This window comes from Lithobates pipiens, unplaced genomic scaffold (genome assembly GCF_037356315.1).
Source record: "Lithobates pipiens isolate NorthernLeopardFrog02 unplaced genomic scaffold, aLitPip1_a1.2 Scaffold_13, whole genome shotgun sequence".
NCBI lineage: Eukaryota > Metazoa > Chordata > Amphibia > Anura > Ranidae > Lithobates > Lithobates pipiens.
In genome coordinates this window covers 6,679,777-6,702,757 of record NW_027507718.1, presented here as the reverse complement: position 1 = coordinate 6,702,757, position 22,981 = coordinate 6,679,777, and positions in this window count along the sequence as shown.

Genomic DNA, 22,981 nt, shown 5'->3' with positions numbered 1-22,981 from the left:
GGAGACAAGGATGGATGGGTGAGTTTGCTTTGAAGATTCAAAATCAATTAAATAGCTTTTTTTGGCTTGTGGTACTAAGATGGAGTATAATCCTACCCTAAAATGTTTGTTAAGCCCTTATGGGTGCTTCATAGAATCCCCTATGTCATAACCTATTATGCCACTCACTGCTGTTCTTTTATAAAACTGATGCAGCACAATACCTTATTTTGAAGGGCTGCTGTACATTCAGCTGACATCCAGGGCTCTCCTGCCCTGCTCCGAGGACTGTAGAGGGAGGGGCTGAGGTTCCCTCTGACATCAGCTGGGAGGAGAGGAGAGCCTCAGGTGGTCACATGACTGCTCAGCCTCGGTCTTCAGTAAGATATTGTGCTTCTTCATTTTTATAAAACAAGGGCAGAGAGCAATATAACAGGTTATGGCAGAAGGGATTCTACAAAGGACAGATCATTATTTTCCATAGTATGGCAGCAGCAGGAGAGGGGCGGGGAGGACCGGCTCACACACACAGAGCTGACAAGCAGGGAGTGGAGGGGGGGGGGGGGACAGAGGAGAACAGGATAGATGCAGATAGCAGGGCTGCAGATGATGGAGTCACATAAACTGACCACAGTGTCAGGGCTCAGCATCCATGATACACCATGGTCAGTTTACAGAGGGGAGGGTAGAAACTGGCAGGATCAGCCAGGTATTTTAGGTGTTACAGGGGGCAAAATTACACAGCACGAGCACTGTGCTTTATAACATGCTTTAAAGGAATAGGATCAATATATATTTTTTTTTAGGTTAACAAACACTTTAAATGAAAAGAGATGGCCTGGCTGGGCTAATTGAATCAACAGCAGGTGTTTAATCAGTCTTGAACACAAGTCTACTGGGATAACAGGTAACAGCAGAACCTTTCAAGTTAAAGCTATGGAACTACATGTACCAGCATGCCTGTTGATCTTTGGGAATAGAGGATACAGCTCTGCAGATCTGTGACAAGACTCCAGAGGAACGTATGCTGTGTAAATTGTTTATTGTAAGTGAAAATAATACAATAGTGCATTACATTAAACAAAACAAATGAGATACAAACAGGTAGACAGACTCACAAAACAGCAAGAGCAGTTTAAAGTACTAAGTACTAGTTATTGGCAAAATATACAGGGGATGTGCAAGAGATGCTGAGGGAAAGAAGAGGTAATGGGTCTGACGTTGGTTTGAGCTGCAGATCGACAAGAAAGGCAATAGGATCACAAGCAGGATAAAAGGCCAGGCCATTACTAAGATTTAGGCAGGGAAATCAGTGGAATTCTAAAGCACCTGACTGCTGCCCAAGAGGGGCTAGAAAGTCTGTCAAGAGCAAGGCTTAGGTGGTGAATAACCTCTTTCCAACCACATAACACATATGTGCATTCCGTTGACAAGGAGAGTGGGCCTTAATGCTCCCATGTATGCATGGATGTTTCGATTTCTGTACCGAGAGTGTGCAATCACTGCAGGTTGTCATCGGTGAGGGAGCTCTGGGACACCACAGTGCTAGAGTGGAGGTGAGTGATTTTTCAGCTTAATGCATCATATGCATTAAGATGAACAAAACACCTGTCAGTGACCAGCCCCCAGCCCCCTCGTTTTACTTATCTGAACCATCTAACTTGTCCCACGGGGATGCCCTGTGTCTCTGCTGGGGGGTTCTTGGCTGTTGATTGGATAGATTGACAGCAGCGGAGCCAATGGCTATGCTGCTATCAATCAAATCCAATGACGCGTCCGCCCGGGGGGCAGGGCCGAGTCCTGAATTGGCGTCTATGGACTTGACTCGGCGGTGCGCCCCACAAGGTAATCCCCCCGGGAGAGCGCTTCTCCCAGGGGGTTATCTGATGTGGGGAAGTGCAGAGAGAGCCGCCGAGGGACCCCGGAAGAGGATGTTCGGGGCCATTCTGTGCAAAATAAGCTGCACAGTGGAGGGAAGTATGATATTTTGTTATTTAAAAAAAAAAAAAACATGAACCTTTAGTGTCACTTTAACTTTCCCGAAAAAAAACGCTACATGTAAAGTATTATTTGTTTTGTCTTACATTACAAAAGTGTTTTTTTTCCAGTAAAAAGCATCAAGATGAGGCAGAATTCCCTAAGGCACTGCTTCTTCAAGGATCTGCATGCAATTAAAAGCTAGCCCAGCGGGGAAGAAATTTAGTTCCTTAAGGCCCCTTTCACGTGGATGCCTCCGTGAAGTGGAATCCGCTTGCTCAGCGTGCGATCTCTCCGCTATGCAGGAGGATGACAGGTCTGTGTCTGCTCCGCTATGCAGGATGGACAAAGTCCCACTCTCCTCTATGGGGAAATCTGATGGGAACATCTAATCCGCCAGATGGATGTTGAATAGATCTACCATCCGTCTGTTTTTGGCAGACAGGATTGGATAAGATCAGATGGCGGTGGATGTCAGCAGATATGTGTCTGCTGACATCCACCGCTCTATAGAAGAGACTGGAGGGTCGGATCAGGTCCACCTGAAAAACTGACAGGCAGACCTGATCAGATCGCCCTTGTGAAATGGGCCTAAGGCTATAACAAATAGAGACTGTGAGAGTTTTGCTGTATGGATATGGGTATATATTGGTGCATCTCATGAAATTAAAATATCAAAAGTTTATTTCCACTGACTGTGGAAACTTCACACTGGACCTCATGCAACTTGGATTCTGTGTCTCTCCACTCTTCCTCCAGACTCTGGGACCTTGTTTTCCAAATGAAATGCAACATTTTCCACAGTCCATGATGATTGGGGGGGTCCACTTGTTTTATCAAGTCCGAAGTCTACCAGGAAATTTTAGAGCACTTCATGCTTCACTTCATGCTTCCCTCTGCTTACCAGCTTTATGAAGATGCTGATTTCATTTTCCAGCAGGACTTTGCACCTGCCCACACTACCAAAAATATCAATACCTTGTTTAATGATCATGGTATCACTGTGCTTGATTGACCAGCAAAGTCGCCTGACCTAAACCCCATAGAGAATCTGTAGGGTATTGTCAAGAGGAAGATGAGAGACACCAGACCCAACAATGCAGATGAGCTGAAAGGCACTATCAAAGAAATCTGGGCTTCCATAACTCCCCAGCAGTGCCACAGGTTGATCACCTTCATGCCACGCCTCATTGATACAATAGGAGCCCCGTCCAAGTATTGAGTGCATACTATATTGTACATGGACATACTTTTAAGTAAGCCAACATTTCTATATTAAAAATCCTTTTTTTAATTGGTCTTATGTAATATTCTAATTTTCTGATATACTGCATTTTGGGTTGTCACTAGCTGTAAGCCATAATCATCAAAATTAAAAGAAAGAAATGCTTGAAAAATATCACTCCATGTATAGCGCATCTATATAAAATGTAGGAGTTTTTTTTTTTTTTTTATTGAATTACTGAAATTATAAAATTTTCGATGATATTCAGTTTTTTTGAGATGCACCTGTATGTATTAATTGCCATTGTGCCGATTGACTTGCTGGTTCTTTCAGGACAGTACTCAATTGAAATGCTCACCAACAGGTATATAACACTAAAATAAATTTGTGTATTTTATTTTAGAACCTCTGGAAATATTGAAGATATCAATGAGAAGCATCAAGGGTCAACAAAAGAAAAGGTCATCCACGTAGAGGAGGAATCTTCAGCATATATACATTTGTCACGTCTTCAACCTACAGTGCCTCCAACATAACACAAAGGAAAGAGGTTGAGATACACAATGAGGTTGATTTACTAAAGGCAAATCCATTTTGCACTACAAGTGCCCTTGGAAGTGCAGTCGCAGTAGATCTGAGGGGAAGATCTGAAATGAGGGGAAGCTCTGCTGATTTTATCATCCAATCATGTGCAAGCTAAAATGCTGTTTTTTTATTTTCCTTGCATGTTCCCCTCAGAACTACAGTGCACTTGTAGTGCAAAGTGGATTTGCCTTTAGTAAATAACCCCCCATGTCTTTCTCCCAGGAACTAAAGCAAAGTAAACCCAGTAATCCTACTTCAGTGGAGCTGTTGACATTGCTGTTGCTGTTGACATTACTGGATGAGTTAGGAAGCGAATTGTAGCAGGCAAGGACCAGACAACAAAGTGAAGATGAAATAAGTAGCTTCCATCATTCCCTGGTGCCTGATATGAGGCAGATACCATCACAGAGCCTCTGGGTCCTAAAGTTGTGACCTCATGCAGGTCATGCAAAGGTACATATGTATGCCAGCTGCATACCCGCACACAACACACACCAGTATACCACTAAAGCTCACACAATGCACCCATACTCATAGCACACAACATAGACCTACACTCAACCACTAACACAAAGAGAAAACTCACAAACATACCCCACTTACAGCGCATTCAGAACAACACCAACATATCCTACATACACAACTGACATGCCATCTGCTAAGTCTGGTGCAAGTGATTCAGTGCAAAGAGGACCTTTTTCTCGTGCAAGCACATACACCTCATCTACAGGATCTCTGTACTATGACCTGTGAGGCCGATTCATCTGCAATATATTATCATTTGTCCACAGAGCATTATTTCTGTAACATCGTGACCAATCAATATAGTAGTGCACTTCCTGTGTCTAGGCACCCTTTTCCTTGAGCCCCATAACTGTAAATCATTGCAAGATTTTAACTGCTTCTGCTCCACTCATTCTGTGGATTTGTATTTCCTCTACCTCTCCTGATGCTTCCTGATAATTACCCTACCAGCCATCAGGGGTCATGAGGGAGAAAATATGCCTGTCTTTACCAATATGGCCACCTCCACACAGGGACACACTACAGAACATAACATGGTTCATTAGTAATGGGCACAATATCGGTTCATATTGTATACAATAGTTTATATTGTGTATTTTAGTTTATATTGAACATAGTTTTTACATTTTCTGTTGGTTTATTCAAATAAACTGTTAGGTTGTGTATTGCTCTGGGCACGTTTCATCTTTCAGAAAGTCAAAATTTCTGACGATGGGTCAGAGTATATGAACAGACTCTGCTGTGTAGTGTGACTTTGCCACAAGTCATACAGATAAATGTAAAAGTGGACCTTTTTATTTAGATAGGGGTGGAAAGTGTTATTACTTCTGTCAAGGTGATTTATTTCTGTGCCCCATGGGGGATATTTCCCCTCAGTTTCTGTCTTTGAGGCAGGATGTCACAAGGACAGGAACTGGTGTAACATCTCTCCAATAACAGAGGCAGCATCTCAAACATATTTACAGTGAAGCAAGCTATGCAAATAGTCTTCCTGTGATTGATTAAGAAATATTTGTTTTCTGTCCAATTAATTTTTAGTATTTTCTTTTAGTAATACATTAATACTTAAAATAATTTCTTCATGTACAAAAGTTGGTATGCAAAAGTTATGTGACATGATCACCAGATATACTGTTTTCTCAATTATTCAATACAGAGTACAAAGTAAATAAAAGGTAAGGTATGAACAAAAACAATCAACAAACAACACAGAGTCAGATTTGGGATATACTACCAAATAAATATTCTATATATATTCCAGACCAAAGCTAATAGCTTCTTCAAAAAGTTATGCTTAATTATTGTTAGTCTCGCTGCAGGAAGAATATCTGTTATGATAGCCCTAAAAGGGTAAGGGATAGTGTTGATTCCCAAATTCAAAATAGCTAGGCCTGGGGTAATGGTATTGAAAGAGCTGTTACCTCTGAGAGAGTTTGAAAGGTTTTCCTCCAAACAATGCAGTAGATGTGATCTATTTGTCTGCAACCTCTCCAACATCCAAAGGAGGTGTTTGTATCAGATTTGGAAATGCGGAGAGGCATTAGATACAATTGAAGCAAAATTTTCTGAGTAAGCGCTCATAAATTAACATTGGCAGTAGCAGAATAAGTCCCTCTAGGGCTGTAGACCATTGGGCTATAGTATATTGTGAACCTAGCTCTCTTTCCCGCTGTTTAAAGGTGGAGATTTGGCCAAGATAGACTCAACGTGAAGTAGGTTATAAAACAGAGTGATACCTCTCGTGTAGTATGCTCAATTGTAAGGTATTGCCAGGCTTTCCGATGTAATTTAACCTCAGCTATAGGGGTATGTTAAATATATTGTGATATCTAGATACGCCTATAGTATTCTAAAGCAGGTAAAGCTATAGATACAGAGATCACTAATACAATGGATACCGTCCAGAGGCAATATGATGTATGTGAAATAAAAAGCTAAAAAATTAGAATGGGTATGGGAAGAGATATTGTACTTTCTCCTAAGGAAGTGCAACTAAGAAACCACAGATCCAAGTCTTTACTAGGGATAAGTGAACGGTTCGGCCTGAGCTTAAGTTTGGGCTGAACTTTCGTTGTTCGGTTGTTCGGCAAAGATCCGAACATACGCATCGCTTCACAGTTTGTTCTACTTAGTGTGCTATACTGTGCTATTTTGCTTCAATTGCCAGTGTAGAATATTAGTTTAGTGTCAGTCTAGGGAGAGTGTGAGTGTGAGTGTGAGGAGGACCATCATTCAGCATTGCATAGTGTGCAGCTAGAGTAGGGACAGCTTAGATAGTTTCACTGTAGTGTAGTGTGACTGTGTCATTCATACATACATTATTGTAGCATAGGGACAGCTCATATAGTTTCAGTGTAGCGTAGTGAGACCGTGTCAGTAATCTTTACATTAGTGTATAGCTAGAGTAGGGACAGTTCAGATAGCATCAGTGTAGTGACGCTTGAACACAGTCTATTTGATTGCGTTACTGCCAGTTTAACATCACTTACTTCTGTGTGCATTACTGCCAGTTTAATGCTATTTATTTCTGTGTCCATTACTTGCAGTTTAACGCCATATAGTTTTGTGTGTGTGTTACTGTCAGTTTAACGCCATATAGTTTTGTGTGCGTTACTGGCAGTTTAACGCCATATAGTTTTGTGTACATTACTGCCAGTTTAACACCATATAAATCTGTGTGCGTAGAGAGAGGGAGGAATACTGGTAGACAAATTGGCATTCATGTTCCCCAAGCCGCAGCATATTGCTAAGTTGTCTCCAGTGGTAATGATGAAGATGGAGGAGATGGAGATAATGATGATGAGGTCATTGATGCAAATTGGGTGCCAGATAGAGCAGAGGAGGAAACTGAAGGTGAGGCGGCACAACCCCAAGGAGTCCGACATCAAGATATCTCCCATCCCCCTTCCCAAAGCTTAGCTATCTGGGCCTTTTTCAGCACATGTGCAGCAGATTGCACTGTTGCTATCTGCAAACTGTGTCTCAGGCACATCAAACGTGGCAAAAATACCAACCATTTGGGTACCACATGCTTAACAAGGCATTTAACGTCCAACCACTCAACCCAGTCCTCCTCCTTATCCACTTCAGTCTGCCCCTGCTATACCGAGTCCTTACCTCTCAGCAGCATCCACTGACAGGGATGATGGTATAGCACAGTGTGTCCCAGGTCCTAGCAGCACATCTACCAGCAGCACACCACCAGCTGTAGACTGTAGCTGGCAAATTTCTCTGCCCCATCTGCTGCAGTGGAAAAAAAAATGCAGTCCCTGACACCCATATGCCCAGCCTCTAAATGCAAGCTTGTCAAAGCTGTTGGCTCCAACTTCTGCCTTTCAGCCTGGTGGATTCTGCCCCCTACCATGAATTTGCACAATGTGTTGTACCACAATGGCAGGTTCCTAGTTGCTACTGCTTTTCACGTAAGGACGTTCCATCTCTCTACCATCACATGGAAGGGAATGTTATAGGCATTGTTGAGCAAGGCAGTCAGCCGTAAAATCCACCACACTGCTGACACATGGTCCAGCAAGCATGGGCAGGGATGATATATTTCATTCACAGCACACTGGATAACACTGCTTGCAACTTGAAAGGATGCAGGACAGGGCTCAGTGCTTCAGCTTGTTGTGCCCTCACATCTCCATTGGCTGGTGGTGGTGAAGCCAGACCTGTGAGCTCTACTCCCTCGTCCGCCACCTCCATGCCCTCCTCTGCAGAATTGTCCTATGAACCTCAGGTACCCCCTAAACGTTCAAAGGGTAAACATGTGCTATGCCTGGCATATGTTCTCAATTTGGTGGTGCAGAGTTTCCTAAATACATACCCAGGGTTGCAAGATGTGCTAAACCTGACCAGAAGAGTCTGTAGCCATTTCAGGCGGTCATACACAGCCAGTGCTGATCAATAAGGATGCATGCACTGTATTGTCACCATTTCAGGAGGCCATAAGGTGAGCCATGACAGTGCATGCATCAATGACACAATCCCTGTTGTGTTCCTGTTGGAGCATACTCTGTGTGGCATTATGGACAGGCCACTGGAGGCAGAGCAGCAGGAGGAAGAGGAGGACTTCCTTTCCTCTCAAGGCCCACTTTATCCAGGCCATCATTCCTATGTCACAGAACACACAGGAGGAGAGAGGGGAGGAGGATTCTGGCACTTTCCTAGGCTTTAAAGAAGAGGAAGACATGCGTCAATCTGTAAGCGATGGCTTTCCAACCCCAGGTCCCTTGGGAGTAGTACGTGGCTGGGAGGAGGAAGTTCCAGATGCTGTCATCTTGAGTGACCCTTTGGAGTTTGCTTCTCAGGCCTTGGCAAATTTGAGGCATATGGGCAATCTCATGCTTCAAAGCCTACGAAAGGACCCAAGAATATGTGGCATAAAGGAGAAGGATGATTACTGGTATGCACACCTCCTTGACCACCGTTATAAGGGGAAGGTCTCAGAACTCCTCCTGTCCCCACATACAGTGCAGAAGATAAAATCTCTTGAGGACACATTAAAGAGGATTTTATTGAACTTTTTTCCTGATTCCAGTAGGTTACAGTGTTGTGGAAAACATAGTTTTGAGTCTTCTGTTGGTCAAGAGAGGAGCATTGGAGAAGGCGTCCGCCTAAGTGAGGCATTCTGGTATTTTTTAGTCCTTGCTGCCCAGGGCTGTCAGCTTCCACGTCTCATTGTCAGCGCTTGCATCACATGGTGGACGATTACCTTGGGGCCAAAACAGAGATTGAGAGCTTTCCAGCTGACGAGCTTACTGGTTCATGAGATTAGACCACTGGCCAGAACTTGCCCAGTATGCTATTGAGTTGTTGGGCTGCCCTGCATCCAGCGTGCTTTCAGAATGGGCATTCAGTGCTGCAGGAGGTTTCGTTACTGATCATAAAACGCATCTGTCCACAGACTCCGTGGACCGTTTGACTTTTATAAAAATGAATCAGTTCTGGATTACCAGCTATGAAGCCCCTGATGCCGATGTCACTGATTAAGCCTTTTTGGGATGTGGAATCTCTGCAGGACTTTGAGGCTGCCTAAATCAATCATGGAAATTGTTCAATTATTTCATCTGGAAGAATGTTTTTGGTATAGGTTTCATGGGCCCAATTAACACCCAAAGAACAATTTTTCAGCACCTGTTTGACATGTGTATATCATTGCAATTTTTTTTTGCCTTCATCAAGAGCACCTCTATAGGGTTACGGTGAGAAGGCGCCCCCAACACCCAAAAAACGATTTCTCTGCACCTGTTTGACAAGTGCATATCATTGCAATTTTTTTACAGCAAGGCCAATTCTTGCTTTCATCAAGAGTACCTCTATAGGGTTACGGTGGAATGACGCCAATGACACTCAAAGACCAATTTTTCTGCACCTGTTTGACAGGTGCATATCATTGCAATTTTTTACAGCAAGGTCAATTCTTGCTTTCATCAAGAGTACCTCTATAAGATTTTGTTGGGAAGGCGACACCTACACCTAAAGACAAATTTTTCTGCACCTGTTTGACAGATGCATATCATTGCAATTTTTTACAGCAAGGCCAATTCTTGCTTTCATCAAGATTACCTCTATAGGATTATGGTGGGAAGGCACCACAGACACCCAAAGACCAATTTTTATGCACCCGTTACTTCTATCCAAAGTCAAAGGGACACCAGAATGTATCCAAAAAATCTCTAATCTTGTTCCCAGTGCACTACATTGTGGGGTTATCATACACACTGGCTCCCCAGCTGTTGCTGAGCAAAATAAAGGCAGCTTACAGGGAAAATGTCATTTTTTGGGGGCTTTATAAATGCAATTATTGCTGCAGCAGATTCTAGACATGGTACAGATTTGCCACTTTACAGGTAGACTAAGGGGACCCCATCCCGCCCTCCAGGCACTATATTGGAAGGATTTTTTCATTTTTATGCTTTCACTTTAAAAATCACTACTCATTTAGAAATTAAATTTTTCTTATTGATACATGTCCCCCAGGGGAGGATCCGGACCCCTATAACCGTTGTATGCTCAATCACTTGCATATAAGCCTTTAAAATGGGCACTTTTGTTTTTTTGGCATTCAGGTCCCATTGACTTTAATTTACCAGAGAAGGCATTCAAGTTCTCTCCACATAATGAATAATATTTCTAAGACTTCTTGTAATATCAGAACTCTGTCAACTTTTGGTAAACCCAGACTTGTTCGGGTGTATTAGGAATGGTAAAATCTCCATGAGACTATTAGCAATCAGTTTTGCATACATTTTTACATCAATATTTATTAGGGAAATAGGGCGAAAATTTTGAGGGACTGTGGGTCCTTCCCAGGCTTTGGTACAGCAATAATAAGGGCAGAAAGCATTTCTATAGGAAACGAAAATGAGGAGGCAACAACATTGAATACTGACTCCAAATGGGTGCCTAATATAGAGTTAAATGTTTTGTAATAAGGGGACAAAACAAATGTGTAGAACCATACATTTTGCTAAACTGACCTTCACTTTCCACTGTAGACACCTCTAGTTGCTTCAATGTAAGCAAGGATTTTTTGCCAAGTGCCTTAGAACTTCCCAAAATCCAAGCATGACATGTGATGCAACTAGCTTGCTCTTTAGTAAATCTTGTCTCTTCACCTTCTATCATTAGGGAAGCCGTGAGTCAGGAAGGGTAAGGCCAGAGCCAATGCCCAGTCATTGGGTTGTTTGCATAGGAGAACACCCCAGGTGCTTTACAGAGGGATTCTCACTGGCATGCAGACAGCATAAGGTGCCTGCATGAGGAAGAAAGTGTCAGTAAGTTTTATGGGTACATAGATGCACTTTAAATTGTATAGCCCATAAAGTTCCCAGCATCTATTTTCTTGTGACCTTTATATTGCAGGGTAAATGGCTTCATCTTTTGGCAGCACAGTGGAGTAAAGAACACGCTATGTAAAAAATATAATTGGATCAGTCTCACAAAGAAATATTTGCGGTTCAAGGTTCCTAAACTATACCATAACTGCGGGCTGCTTATTGTATCCAGATTGCTACACGCAATTATATATTTTATATCGTGTTATGTTTAAATACTAATTTTATCCGAAGGCAAAATGCAAGATATTTCAAACTTTTTTCCATTGTACATATGGAACCTGTCATATTTACTGTAAACTAGCAGCAGCTGCATGGTATATCCATAGTGTAAAAGAAAGAGAACATGACAATCCAAACAATAGATGGAAAATATCATGCTCAGCAGTACACTGGGAAAAAGGGACAACACTGTGAGATATTCAGGAGTTGATTTACTAAAGCTAGAGAGTGCAAAATCTGGTACAGTTCTGTATAGAAACCAATCAACTTCCAGTTTTTTTTTTTTTTGTTGTCAAAGCTTAAGTCAGTGCATCTGTCACCCACTGACTCTAATGCCCTGTACACATGGTCGGAAATTCAGACGAAAAAGGTCAAATCGGATTATATTGTCAGAAAATCCGATCGTGTGTGGGCTCTATAAGACTTTTTGCGTCGGAATTTCCGACGGAAAAAATTTGAGAGCAGGACCTCAAATTTTCTGACACAAAATCCGATCGAACTTTTTCCGATTGTTTGTAGAGAATTCCGATCGGACAAAGTGCCACGCATGCTCAGATCAAATTACGAGACCAAAGCTATTGGCTACTAGCCGCAACGTAGCCCCGTCGCAACGAACAAATGTCATCACGTTCAGAATGATCGGATTTTCCGACAACTTTGTCCGACCATGTGTATGCAACACCAGTTGTCGGAATGTCCGACCTTGTGTATGGGGGCTTTGACTGAGAACCGGGCGATCAAAGACCTCTGATTGCTTTGTTCTCAGGGCTCTCAGCAGCTCGCTGAGAGGCTGAGCCAGGTGCCAGTCCAGGCTTCTGGGTAGATCCTGACCATATTGTCGTGATCTTTCCCCAGCCTGGACCGGCTCTGTCACATCAGCCAACAGTGGGCTTCAGCCCCACTGTTAGCTGAAAATGGGTCACAGAATAAACTGTCCTCATGTGATCCACAGAAGGCTGTACTTCTCCTTTAATTGAACAAGCTGAAGTTAGAAGCTGATTGGCTACTATGCACAGCTGCACCAGATTTTGCACTCTCCAGTTTTAGTAAATCAACCCCTCAGGGTCTTATTACTTTGCATATTGCACATGTGATTGGGGCAAGCACAAGATCAGACTCTATTGTTTAGCTACAAAGTAGTCTGAGATGTCCAGGACCTGGCTGTGCTGTCCAATGGGAGAGCTTATATCAGAAGATTCACTGAACAGAATTACAAATCCTCTACATATTTCAAATGTGTAATTTACCACTTAAGGACTAGCCGCGTTTTGAGATTTTACATGTTTTGCTAGAAAAGTACTTAGAACCCCCAATCATTATATATTGTTTTTTTTCTAACAACCTAGAGAATAAAATGGCGGTCATTGCAATACTTTTTTCACTTTTTTGAATAAAAAAATAGGACAACAGTAAAGTTAGCACAATTTTTTTATATTGTGAAAGATAATGTTATGCCAAGTAAATTGATACCCAACATGTCATGCTTCAAATTGTGCCCAAATGTGGAATGGCGTCAAACTTTTACCCTGAAAAATCTTCATAGGCAACGTTTAAAAAAATTCTACAGGTTGCATGTTTTGAGTTACAGAGGAGGTCTAGGGCTAGAATTATTGCTCTCACTCTAACTATCGCGGCGATACCTCACATGTGTGCTTCGACAACCGTTTTCATATGCGGGCAATACTCACGTGTGAATTCGCTTCTGCGCGCGAGCTCGTCGGGACAGATCAATTTAAAAAAAAGATTTTTTCATATTTATTTTACTTCATTTTATACATTTTTTTCACTGTTTAAAAAAAAATAAAAAATTGGGTCACTTTTATTCCTATTACAAGGAATGTAAACATCCCTTGTAATAGAAAAAAGCATGGCAGGTCCTCTTAAATATGAGATCTGGGGTCAAAAAGACCTCATATCTGATATTGTGACTAAAATGCAATAAAAAGAATAAAATACAAATTTTGATATTTGAAAAAATTCATTTGAAAAAATTTGCCTTTAAGAGCTATGGGCAGAAGTGACATCTTGATGTCGCTTCCGCCCTGCTATGGTATGGAGACAGGTGGGGGCCATCTTAGCTACACTCGTCTCCATACCCAGGCACAGACAGGACCCGATCGCCTCCGCCGCTGTCAACGGCTCCGGTAAGCGGCGGAGGACGCAGGAGAGCGACGGGCAGGGGGGCCCATCTCCCGCCACCGATAACAGTGATCTTGCAGTAAATCTGCTGCAGAGACCACCATTATCGTAACTATGACTGGCTCCTGAAAAGATGGATATCTCTGTTGTGGCAGCAGCTGCCAAGATATCCATCTTCAAAGTGCCGACGTATATGTACAGGAGTCGGTCGGCAAGTGATTAACTGCCTAGCTAAGGTTGAGTTTTTGTATGTAGTTGTATCTTTTAATATTTCTGTGAGGTATGATCCTATAATATAGTAACTATAATAATAGTGTTTGTGAACATAACTAATAACACTTTATTAACCGCTTCCGGACAACACGCAGTACATTTACTGCAGGCAGGCAGCGCAGCCAGGCTGGATCATCAGGGTTAGGGGAACGCAACCTGCCTCTCCTGTGACCACTGTGTCCACAGGATTCACAGGTCACAATTACCGGGTATCATGTGATCACTATGATTGTTCATAGTGATCACATGATACCAATGTAAACAATCTATCATAAATGGATTTCCATTTATGAACAGCTTGCTTACAGTTTTGACCTGTGATTGGCACATAGCAATTACTTGATACCTAAGTTACTGTAGCATGTGTTTAGCTGTGGCCAATCACAGATCACAACCATAAGCAAGCTTTTCATGAATGTTAACGCATTTATGACAGCTAAAACTGTTGCTTATACAGTGACCATCACTGTATAAGCAATAACAGTGTAAAAAAAAAAAAACCTTGATGAGCACCCCCCATATATGTCACATATATGCAAAAAAAACAAACACATTTTATTTAATTTCTTCATTTTCCCCAAAAATGTACAAAAAATTACAACTTAAAAAAAAATCACAATGACTCTTTTTAACCACTAGTCGAAAGACGGCTACAGTGCGGTCGGCTTATTACGGGAGGACGTCCATGGACAACTTGTTCTGCCTTACAAGAAACAAATTTGCGTTTGGAAACCTGCCACTGAGGTACCGCACATTCCACTAATTCTCAAAAGGGGGCCGAGTCTACCAGCTGAAAAGGTAGCAGAAATTTGCCTGCTACAATCGGATGTTGGTGTAGCGATAGCAGATTGCCCGCAAGTACTTGGCACACCTAATTCTACACCTTCATTCCTGTCAGTGCTGGTTTTTAAGAGGACTGAAGGTATAGTGGGGTTGGAGATCCCAGCTGATGAGGAGTAAGGAGAGGTCCACCTTGTTCTTTGGTGTGGGTCTTTTAAGTACTAGGACTGAATGGGAGCTCGACATCTGTCTGATCAAGCATGTGGTGCCCAAGCGGCTGGTGTTTTGGCCATGCTTGATTCGCTTCAGACATATGTTGCAAACAGCAACAGTGCGATCTGCTGCACACGTCTCAAAAAAGGCCCACACCAAAGAACTTTTGGAAAAACGTGCAGAGTCAGCAGTGCCCTGCACATGCGGAGCTCTGCAGTGTGATGCAGTCAGTTGGCTGCCCTTAAGCTGGCCCTTGAAGGGCATCCTGCCTCATTGGAGATGTGCCTCCTCCTCCTCTCCGTTTTTTCGGCGTAGGGCTTCCCCTTCCCATGCCAGGTGATGGGGCCAGCGAGGTGTCAATCTGGTCACCGTAGTCGGCGACATTGACTTCCTTTGCTAGTCCCGTCTACCTGGAGCCACGTTCAAAATGAATGGACTTTTCTCCGTGTGTGGGCAAGTCCGTTCATTTCAAAAGTCCGGCAGAAAAAGCCCTAGTCCACCGGAAAAGTCCAGTCGTGTGTGAGCAGGTCCGCTCGCTCGGAAAGTCCGGGGGACCTCTGCTGCAAAGTCCGTCAGTTTGTCCGCCGGATAGTCCGATCGTGTGTACCTGGCATTACATACTCGAATTGGAGAAGGAGCGGGAGGTTGCATGTCTTGGTATCATGTAACAAAAGACCGCAGCACTACTGATGAGTATTGGAGACACTGAACCTGTCTGCAAAGACTTCTATAAGTTCTTACCAAAAGTAAATTGAATGGGCTGTTGTTATAGTCTCTGGCCATTTACTGACTTTATTTGTCTAGGATTGTTTTTTATTTTCTGTTTCAATGTCTTTATAGAATCTTAACCACTTTCAGACTGGACCATTTTGCTGGCTTAAGACCAGACCACTTTTTGCTATTCGGCACTGCATCACTTTAACTGACAATTGTGCAGTCATGCAACGTGGCTCCTAAACAAAATTGACGTCCTTTTTTTAGCACAAATAGAGCTTTCTTTTGGTGGTATTTGATCACCCCTTCTTTTTTTATTGTTTGCGCTATAAACAAAAAAGAGTGACAATTTAAAAAAAAACGCATTATTTTTTACTTTTTGCTATAATAAATATCCCCCAAAAATATATATAAAAAATATTTTTTTCCTCAGTTTAGGCCGATACGTATTCTTCTACATATTTTTGGTAAAAAAAATCTCAATAAGTGATTATTGATTGGTTTGCGCCAAATTTATAGCGTTTTCAAAATAGGGGATAGTTGTATGGTATTTTTATTAATAATTTTTTTTTTTAGTAATGGCAGTGATCAGCGATTTTTATTGTGACTGTGACATTATGGCGGACACATCAGACATTTTTGAAACATTTTTGGGACCATTGTCATTTATACAGCAATCAGTGCTATACAAATGCACTGATTCCTGTGTAAATGACACCGGCAGTGAAGGGGTTAACCAAGGGGTGGCAGTGTAGGGGTTAAGTGTGTCCTAGGGGAGTGTTACTAACTGTGGGGGGCTGGGCTGTGTGTTAGTTAACACTGATCTCTGCTCCAATCACAGGGAGCAGAGATCAGTGTCACTTGTTGCTAGGCAGAACGAGGAGATGCTGTTTACATCGGCATCTCCCCGTTGAGCCTCCCCGTGAGACGATCGCGGGTATCCCCACGGTGATCGAGTCCGCGGGACCAGCGACCAGACTCATGGGGTCCCGACCAGCACGCGCCTGCACCGCCGGCGGCACGCGCACGCGATGGCAGGGCGGCAATTTCAAATGGACGTACCTGTACGCCAATTTGCCTGCCCGTGCCATTCTGCCTACGTACATCGTCGTGCGCCAGTCGGGAAGTGGCTAACATATAAATAGGTAACAATACAGCCATAATATGGAGAAGTCTCCCCCAATGGGGTTTTTTCACAGCAAGAATACAATTAATTAGAAAAGTAGTTAAAAATAATTCTTTATTAAAAAATGACGACATAACATGGACACATAGGCATTTAAAATATGAGCTCTGGACAGGGGGTGTAACACCATTCAAAATTCTACAAGAAAGTACGAATGTACCATGGTACACAATATTATATCAAAATGTCTGATATGCAAATTCCCAATGTGTTTTCGACCTACATGGTCAAAGTCTTCCTCAGGGGGTTCATTTGCTGTCAAAAAATATATACATTGTTTACACTTGTTGACATAATTTCATAGGGTATACAAAACAGTTTTCCTTGTGTTATCAAGAAAGAGTAGAATTTACATGGGATATACAGTAGTTACCAATGAAGGGTGTGTATAAACAATCTCCTGACCAGAGTTCCTCTAAAATCAATCAGATGATCCCGTGTGTTCGTGCCATGCGCATTCCAAGGGAGAACATCTCTGCCTCTAATGTGACTTACAAGGAGTCGCACTAAGGAGCAGCCAACAAAGGAGGTGGGGGGGGGGAAACTGCAGCAAAACGCCAATGAGTGTCATCCAATTTTATCATAGATTTCAATTAAATTTTGATCTAAAGTAGGAATAGCCCATTTATTATGTTATAATGCTGAAGATTACCATGTATTAAAAAAGAGGTTACATTTTGGAGAGACAAGACAGCATTCTCTGAGGGATGAGCATATAAATGGAATACTAGTAACACACAAACTAAAAAACAGTATACAGCTAGAGAACAATATAATGGCACAGTGAAATCCAAGATCTCTCCTCTAACAGGCCCCAGTCAAAACCTTCCCCAGCGTGGACGTGGTAAACAAAAAAAGAGCTGCAATAATAGAGGCCCGCTTGAACAGGACAACAAAAAATGCACTGTAGCTGCAGATTGGGAGTATGGATATGTCATATCATCTGATAGACATACTCTATACATTGTGAGACAAGATGATACACGAATCTGATCCTCTTTGTCTGATGCTTAAAGTAGTATCAGTCATATTTTTTATCTTACAGGGAAACCCAAATTAACCACACAGAAACCTTTAAAGTCCACACGGGGGCCCTGTTCCCCCCCCCCAAACCAACAGAAATGAGAGAGGGTTGGACCCGTATATTCTACGGACCCAACCGAGCAACTACGTATGAGTAACCTTTCATCACACTACTTGTCTCAGGCAGAAACTCTTACTATCTAGAGGTTTGACATTCTGTCCGCAAGCGAACTTTGACCTTTTCAAAGTCATCACGGATCTGCAACTATTCGCGCACAAACTGTTGTTAAAATGCATGTATACAAAAACTAAAACTGCAATCGACAACACCAACTGGTTGGCCTACAGTATGATGGACTTTAAAGCCCTCTGAGATTTAACTACTCTTTTTAAGGAGAATAACACGGTACATTGGATTGACTAAATAGATTTAGATACACTATTGGACGATATCAACAAATCCATGCAGAAGCCTATCACCATGTTTAGAAAGCCATCGACTAAATTCCCATCTCTTAACACCAACCCCAGTGTAGCTATCTTTCTAAAACAAACAATGCGAGACATTTATAATTACCTCGTAAAAAGAAGCAACCTCAGAATTTAACAACAGGCCCATCCATCCCAGCAAAGATAAAGTATTTGTTCTTAAGCTGTAGTCTGTAGGTAACAAATCCATGGGCTCCAGATTCGCCCAACCCTTGTAGAGGTACTACGTAAGATGCTGACCATCTTCTCATTGATCATGATCCACAATAGTTTACTTTTCATCAATGATTGTTATTTTTTTTAATAGGAATTGCTTGTTATCTTAAAGAAATCTGTTGTCCTGCCTTGGACAACTTGTTTCATAATCTGACATAACCTGATGCCAGGTTCACACTGGTCTGCTTTGCATCCGACTTTGAGAGTACAAGTCGCATGACAAGTCGTGCCCTATTAAGTGCAATGGCATCGTTCTAATAGGAGCGATTTCAGTAGCTCTTACTTAGAAAAAGGTTTCTGCACCACTTTTGGTGAGAATTCAGCATGACTTGCATTGACTTCTGCTAAAGAAATCATGCAAGTCATGCTGAAGTTGCGCTGGGATGTTGGCTTTAAAGTTGTGGCAGTGTGAACTGGGCCTAAGGCCCCATTAACACCTGGGTGTTTTCCGGAATCATACCCGATTCTGCCTGCATTTCCAGAATCGTGGCAAAATACAGGACGTGTTTGCGATGCCATTACTTCTTAATCGGGGTGTGATTTTTCCACGGTTGTCATGTGATAAATTGCGCTGCAATCGTGGCAACGCATGACACTGTTGCCCAAAAGAAGCTCCTACTCCTTTTTGAGTGACTAACTTCACTCGTTGTGATTTTGTCACAATTGCAACGTGATTCATCACGTGACAACGGTTACAAAATCACACCGCATTTTAGGTGCCATTAAGAATTCTGCCCGTGATTCCAGAAAGCACAGGTGTGACTGGAGCCTAAATGATCTAATAAGCACATCTTGCAACTAATGTGTAAACTATCTTTAGTATCAGCTGCAGAAGAAAGAAAGATTATTACAATCAATAATGTGGGTTGAGCCTTGTGAAATCTTTTGACTGTTAACAAAAGCTCTTTTAAATCCCAGCAAGGTAACTGATATAAATCAGTTTGTTTCTGTCCTGAATATTCATTGACATATGCTGTTTTATCAGCATGTCTTGGTTTAATGCAGAATAAATATATATTTTCCTTGGGTGACTGAAGAAGCATAATTACTGTATTCATTCCCAGCCAGCAACCTTGGGAGTAAACCATACTTTAAACCGCGACAGACAGATCCAAACCACAGAGAGGCTGGAATTTTTTGGGGGCTTAGCAGTGGGTAGGAGAAAGGGTCACCACTAATTGTGTCAGGAGTTATATCATGGTTACATTATGAGCAGAGCACACAAATCACCAGGATATTATCATAACAAATTAAAGCTGCAGATAGAGGTTCTAATCCGCCTTCATTTATTATTCTGGGTTCAACTTTCTCTTTGTTTGACAGTTTTAATCGTAAAGCAGGTAAATCATTACTCATTTCTATGCTTTTTCCAACACTTTATTTATCACTTGTATTGTATTCAGGCCTTGTAGAACATAAATAATGATTGTCTACGTTGGGATGGAATGTTAGGAAATTATCAATTAGGTTTGAGTGACTGAAACATGAGGGTTACTTCCTACCTTCATTTAAATCCTTTATATGGGTAGTGGGTGGTTGTTGATAACAAGTTTTAACTGCATAACTTAAAAAAAAAAAAGACTCCATTACTTGGAAGTTAGCATTCTGTCATAGCAAAATAACTAAGGCACGAAAATAAAACAAAATGCAGCAATGGAAAAAGTATTATATGTTTTGAAGGGATGAAATTGTCAACCTAAGGCCTTACAATGGAGTAATAATACCTGTAACCCTACCTACAGTATGCTGTATTTATACATTTTATCTTATCATAGGTATTTAAAATTCTTAATTCATTATTGTTTAAGGTTTTATTTGTATGTTTATTTGTTTTTGAGCTAATGTTTCAAATCACATTTTGCTCTATGTATGCAATCCTTGGTTTCCAAATAAACATGTATTACCTAACAAAGGATTCCCAAAGCACTATTGGCTAGCTAAAGAGATGGCACACCAGTAGCCCCCTTTCTTGTCTGATCCTGATTTGTCTGATACTAGCCATAAAAAGATAAAGATATGCTAAACCACTTCAAATTTCATTATGGTAAACTCTTTGTTTACCATTTTGTTAAAAATAATAGTGCCAAGGTATTGATCTAGAAATGTCAGTATACTTTGCAAGAGTTTCAACAATTTTTTTTAATTTCAAAATTTTGGTCAAAATGTAGATTACGCATGAGTACTTTCTTAATCCCCATTATGTATGGGTGCACTGGAATCCCTTTAGATGTAAGTGTAAATATCTCATCAGTAAGATCCTTTTCACACTTGCAGAGCCCGGGTGTTAGTGCTAAAGCGCCACTCGTTTTTGCAGAGCTTTAGCGCTGTTTTAGCGGCACCTTTTGGCCGCTAGCGGGGTGCTTTTTACAAAAAAATTGTGAAAAGGTCCCATTTTGTGGCGCATTCAAATTGCTTTTTAGGTGCTTTGGAAGAGCTGCCCATTCATTGCAATTGGGAGTGTTATTTACAGTGCTCCCAAACCACCCCAAAATGCTGCTTGCAGGACTTTTCGTAATGTCCCGCAAACGCACCGCCCCAGTGTGAAAAAGACACACTGCAATGAATGGGAGGAGCGCTTTTCAGAGGCTATTTCTAGCTCTAAAGCGCCTGAAAACTGACTCAGTGTGAAAGTAGCCTTAACCTTTCACATTAACATAGTCCTTTAAAGTGTAACTCAGCCAAAATTAGGTTTCTAAGGTTGTGATAGAACAAGGAAAATTTTGAAACTTGTATAAGATATTTACTGCTATACTGATACTAATCTGACTGCATCCTGGCTACAATCGGACTACATCCTGGCTACAAACTGTAGTTGGTGGCTAGCAGGCATGTACTGGCCATCGGGACTACCGGGAGATTCCCGGTGGGCCGATGGCTCAGTGGGCCGGTCTGGTGCAGTCCTGGAGCCGCTCCTCTCTGACAGTGAGTGATTTCGATTTCACTCCTGTCAGGAGGAGCAGTCTCCGAGATATGCTGGAGAGAGCATTAGGCTTTCTGCTCCCTCCAGCCTGCAGGGGGAGATAGACACGGTCAGCAGACTTTCCTTCCTCTCTCCCCTATCGCTTGTTATCACATGACTGGAGAGAGGAAGAAGAGAGGCTGCCTTTAGAACCGTGAGTACATGTGGGAGGGGGACACTCTGATGTAAGGAGCTGGTGGTGGGACTCTGATGTAACAAGCTGGTGGTGGGACTCTGATGTAACGAGCTGGTGGTGGGACTCTGATGTAACGAGCTGGTGGTGGGACTCTGATGTAACGAGCTGGTGGTGGGACTCTGATGTAACGAGCTGGTGGTGGGACTCTGATGTAACGAGCTGGTGGTGGGACTCTGATGTAAGGAGCTGGTGGTGGGACTCTGATGTAAGGAGCTGGTGGTGGGACTCTGATGTAAGGAGCTGGTGGTGGGACTCTGATGTAAGGAGCTGGTGGTGGGACTCTGATGTAAGGAGCTGGTGGTGGGACTCTGATGTAAGGAGCTGGTGGTGGGACTCTGATGTAAGGAGCTGGTGGTGGGACTCTGATGTAAGGAACTGGTGGTGGGACTCTGATGTAAGGAGCTGGTGGTGGGACTCTGATGTAAGGAGCTGGGTGTGGGACTCTGATGTAAGGAGCTGGTGGTGGGACTCTGATGTAAGGAGCTGGTGGTGGGACTCTGATGTAAGGAGCTGGTGGTGGGACTCTGATGTAAGGAGCTGGTGGTGGGACTCTGATGTAAGGAGCTGGTGGTGGGACTCTGATGTAAGGAGCTGGTGGTGGGACTCTGATGTAAGGAGCTGGTGGTGGGACTCTGATGTAAGGAGCTGGTGGTGGGACTCTGATGTAAGGAGCTGGTGGTGGGACTCTGATGTAAGGAGCTGGTGGTGGGACTCTGATGTAAGGAGCTGGTGGTGGGACTCTGATGTAAGGAGCTGGTGGTGGGACTCTGATGTAAGGAGCTGGTGGTGGGACTCTGATGTAAGGAGCTGGTGGTGGGACTCTGATGTAAGGAACTGGTGGTGGGACTCTGATGTAAGGAACTGGTGGTGGGACTCTGATGTAAGGAGCTGGTGGTGGGACTCTGATGTAAGGAGCTGGTGGTGGGACTCTGATGTAAGGAACTGGTGGTGGGACTCTGATGTAAGGAGCTGGTGGTGGGACTCTGATGTAAGGAACTGGTGGTGGGACTCTGATGTAAGGAACTGGTGGTGGGACTCTGATGTAAGGAACTTGTGGTGGGACTCTGATGTAAGGGGGCTGCTGATGAGAATCTGATGTAAAGGGGATGCTGATGGGACACTCAAAACGTAAGTGGGCCGGTCTGGATGACGTCCAGGGCCGAATTTCTGTCCCAGTCCAGCCCTGGTGGCTAGGGTCCAGATAAGAGATTTAAATGTTGTTAATTACAGAAAAGCATGGATGGCTGCCAAATGCAATGGAAAGTTTTAATAAGAATCAATTTAAAAATGGCTTACATGGCAACTACATACATATCAAATTTCGTAACACTTTAATTGCTTTATATTAATCACTAAAAGTATTACACTGATACAAGTTTGCCTTCCCAGACCAGCAAATAAAATATTTGGGTTATTTGATTAAGTACAAAATGCACTGTAG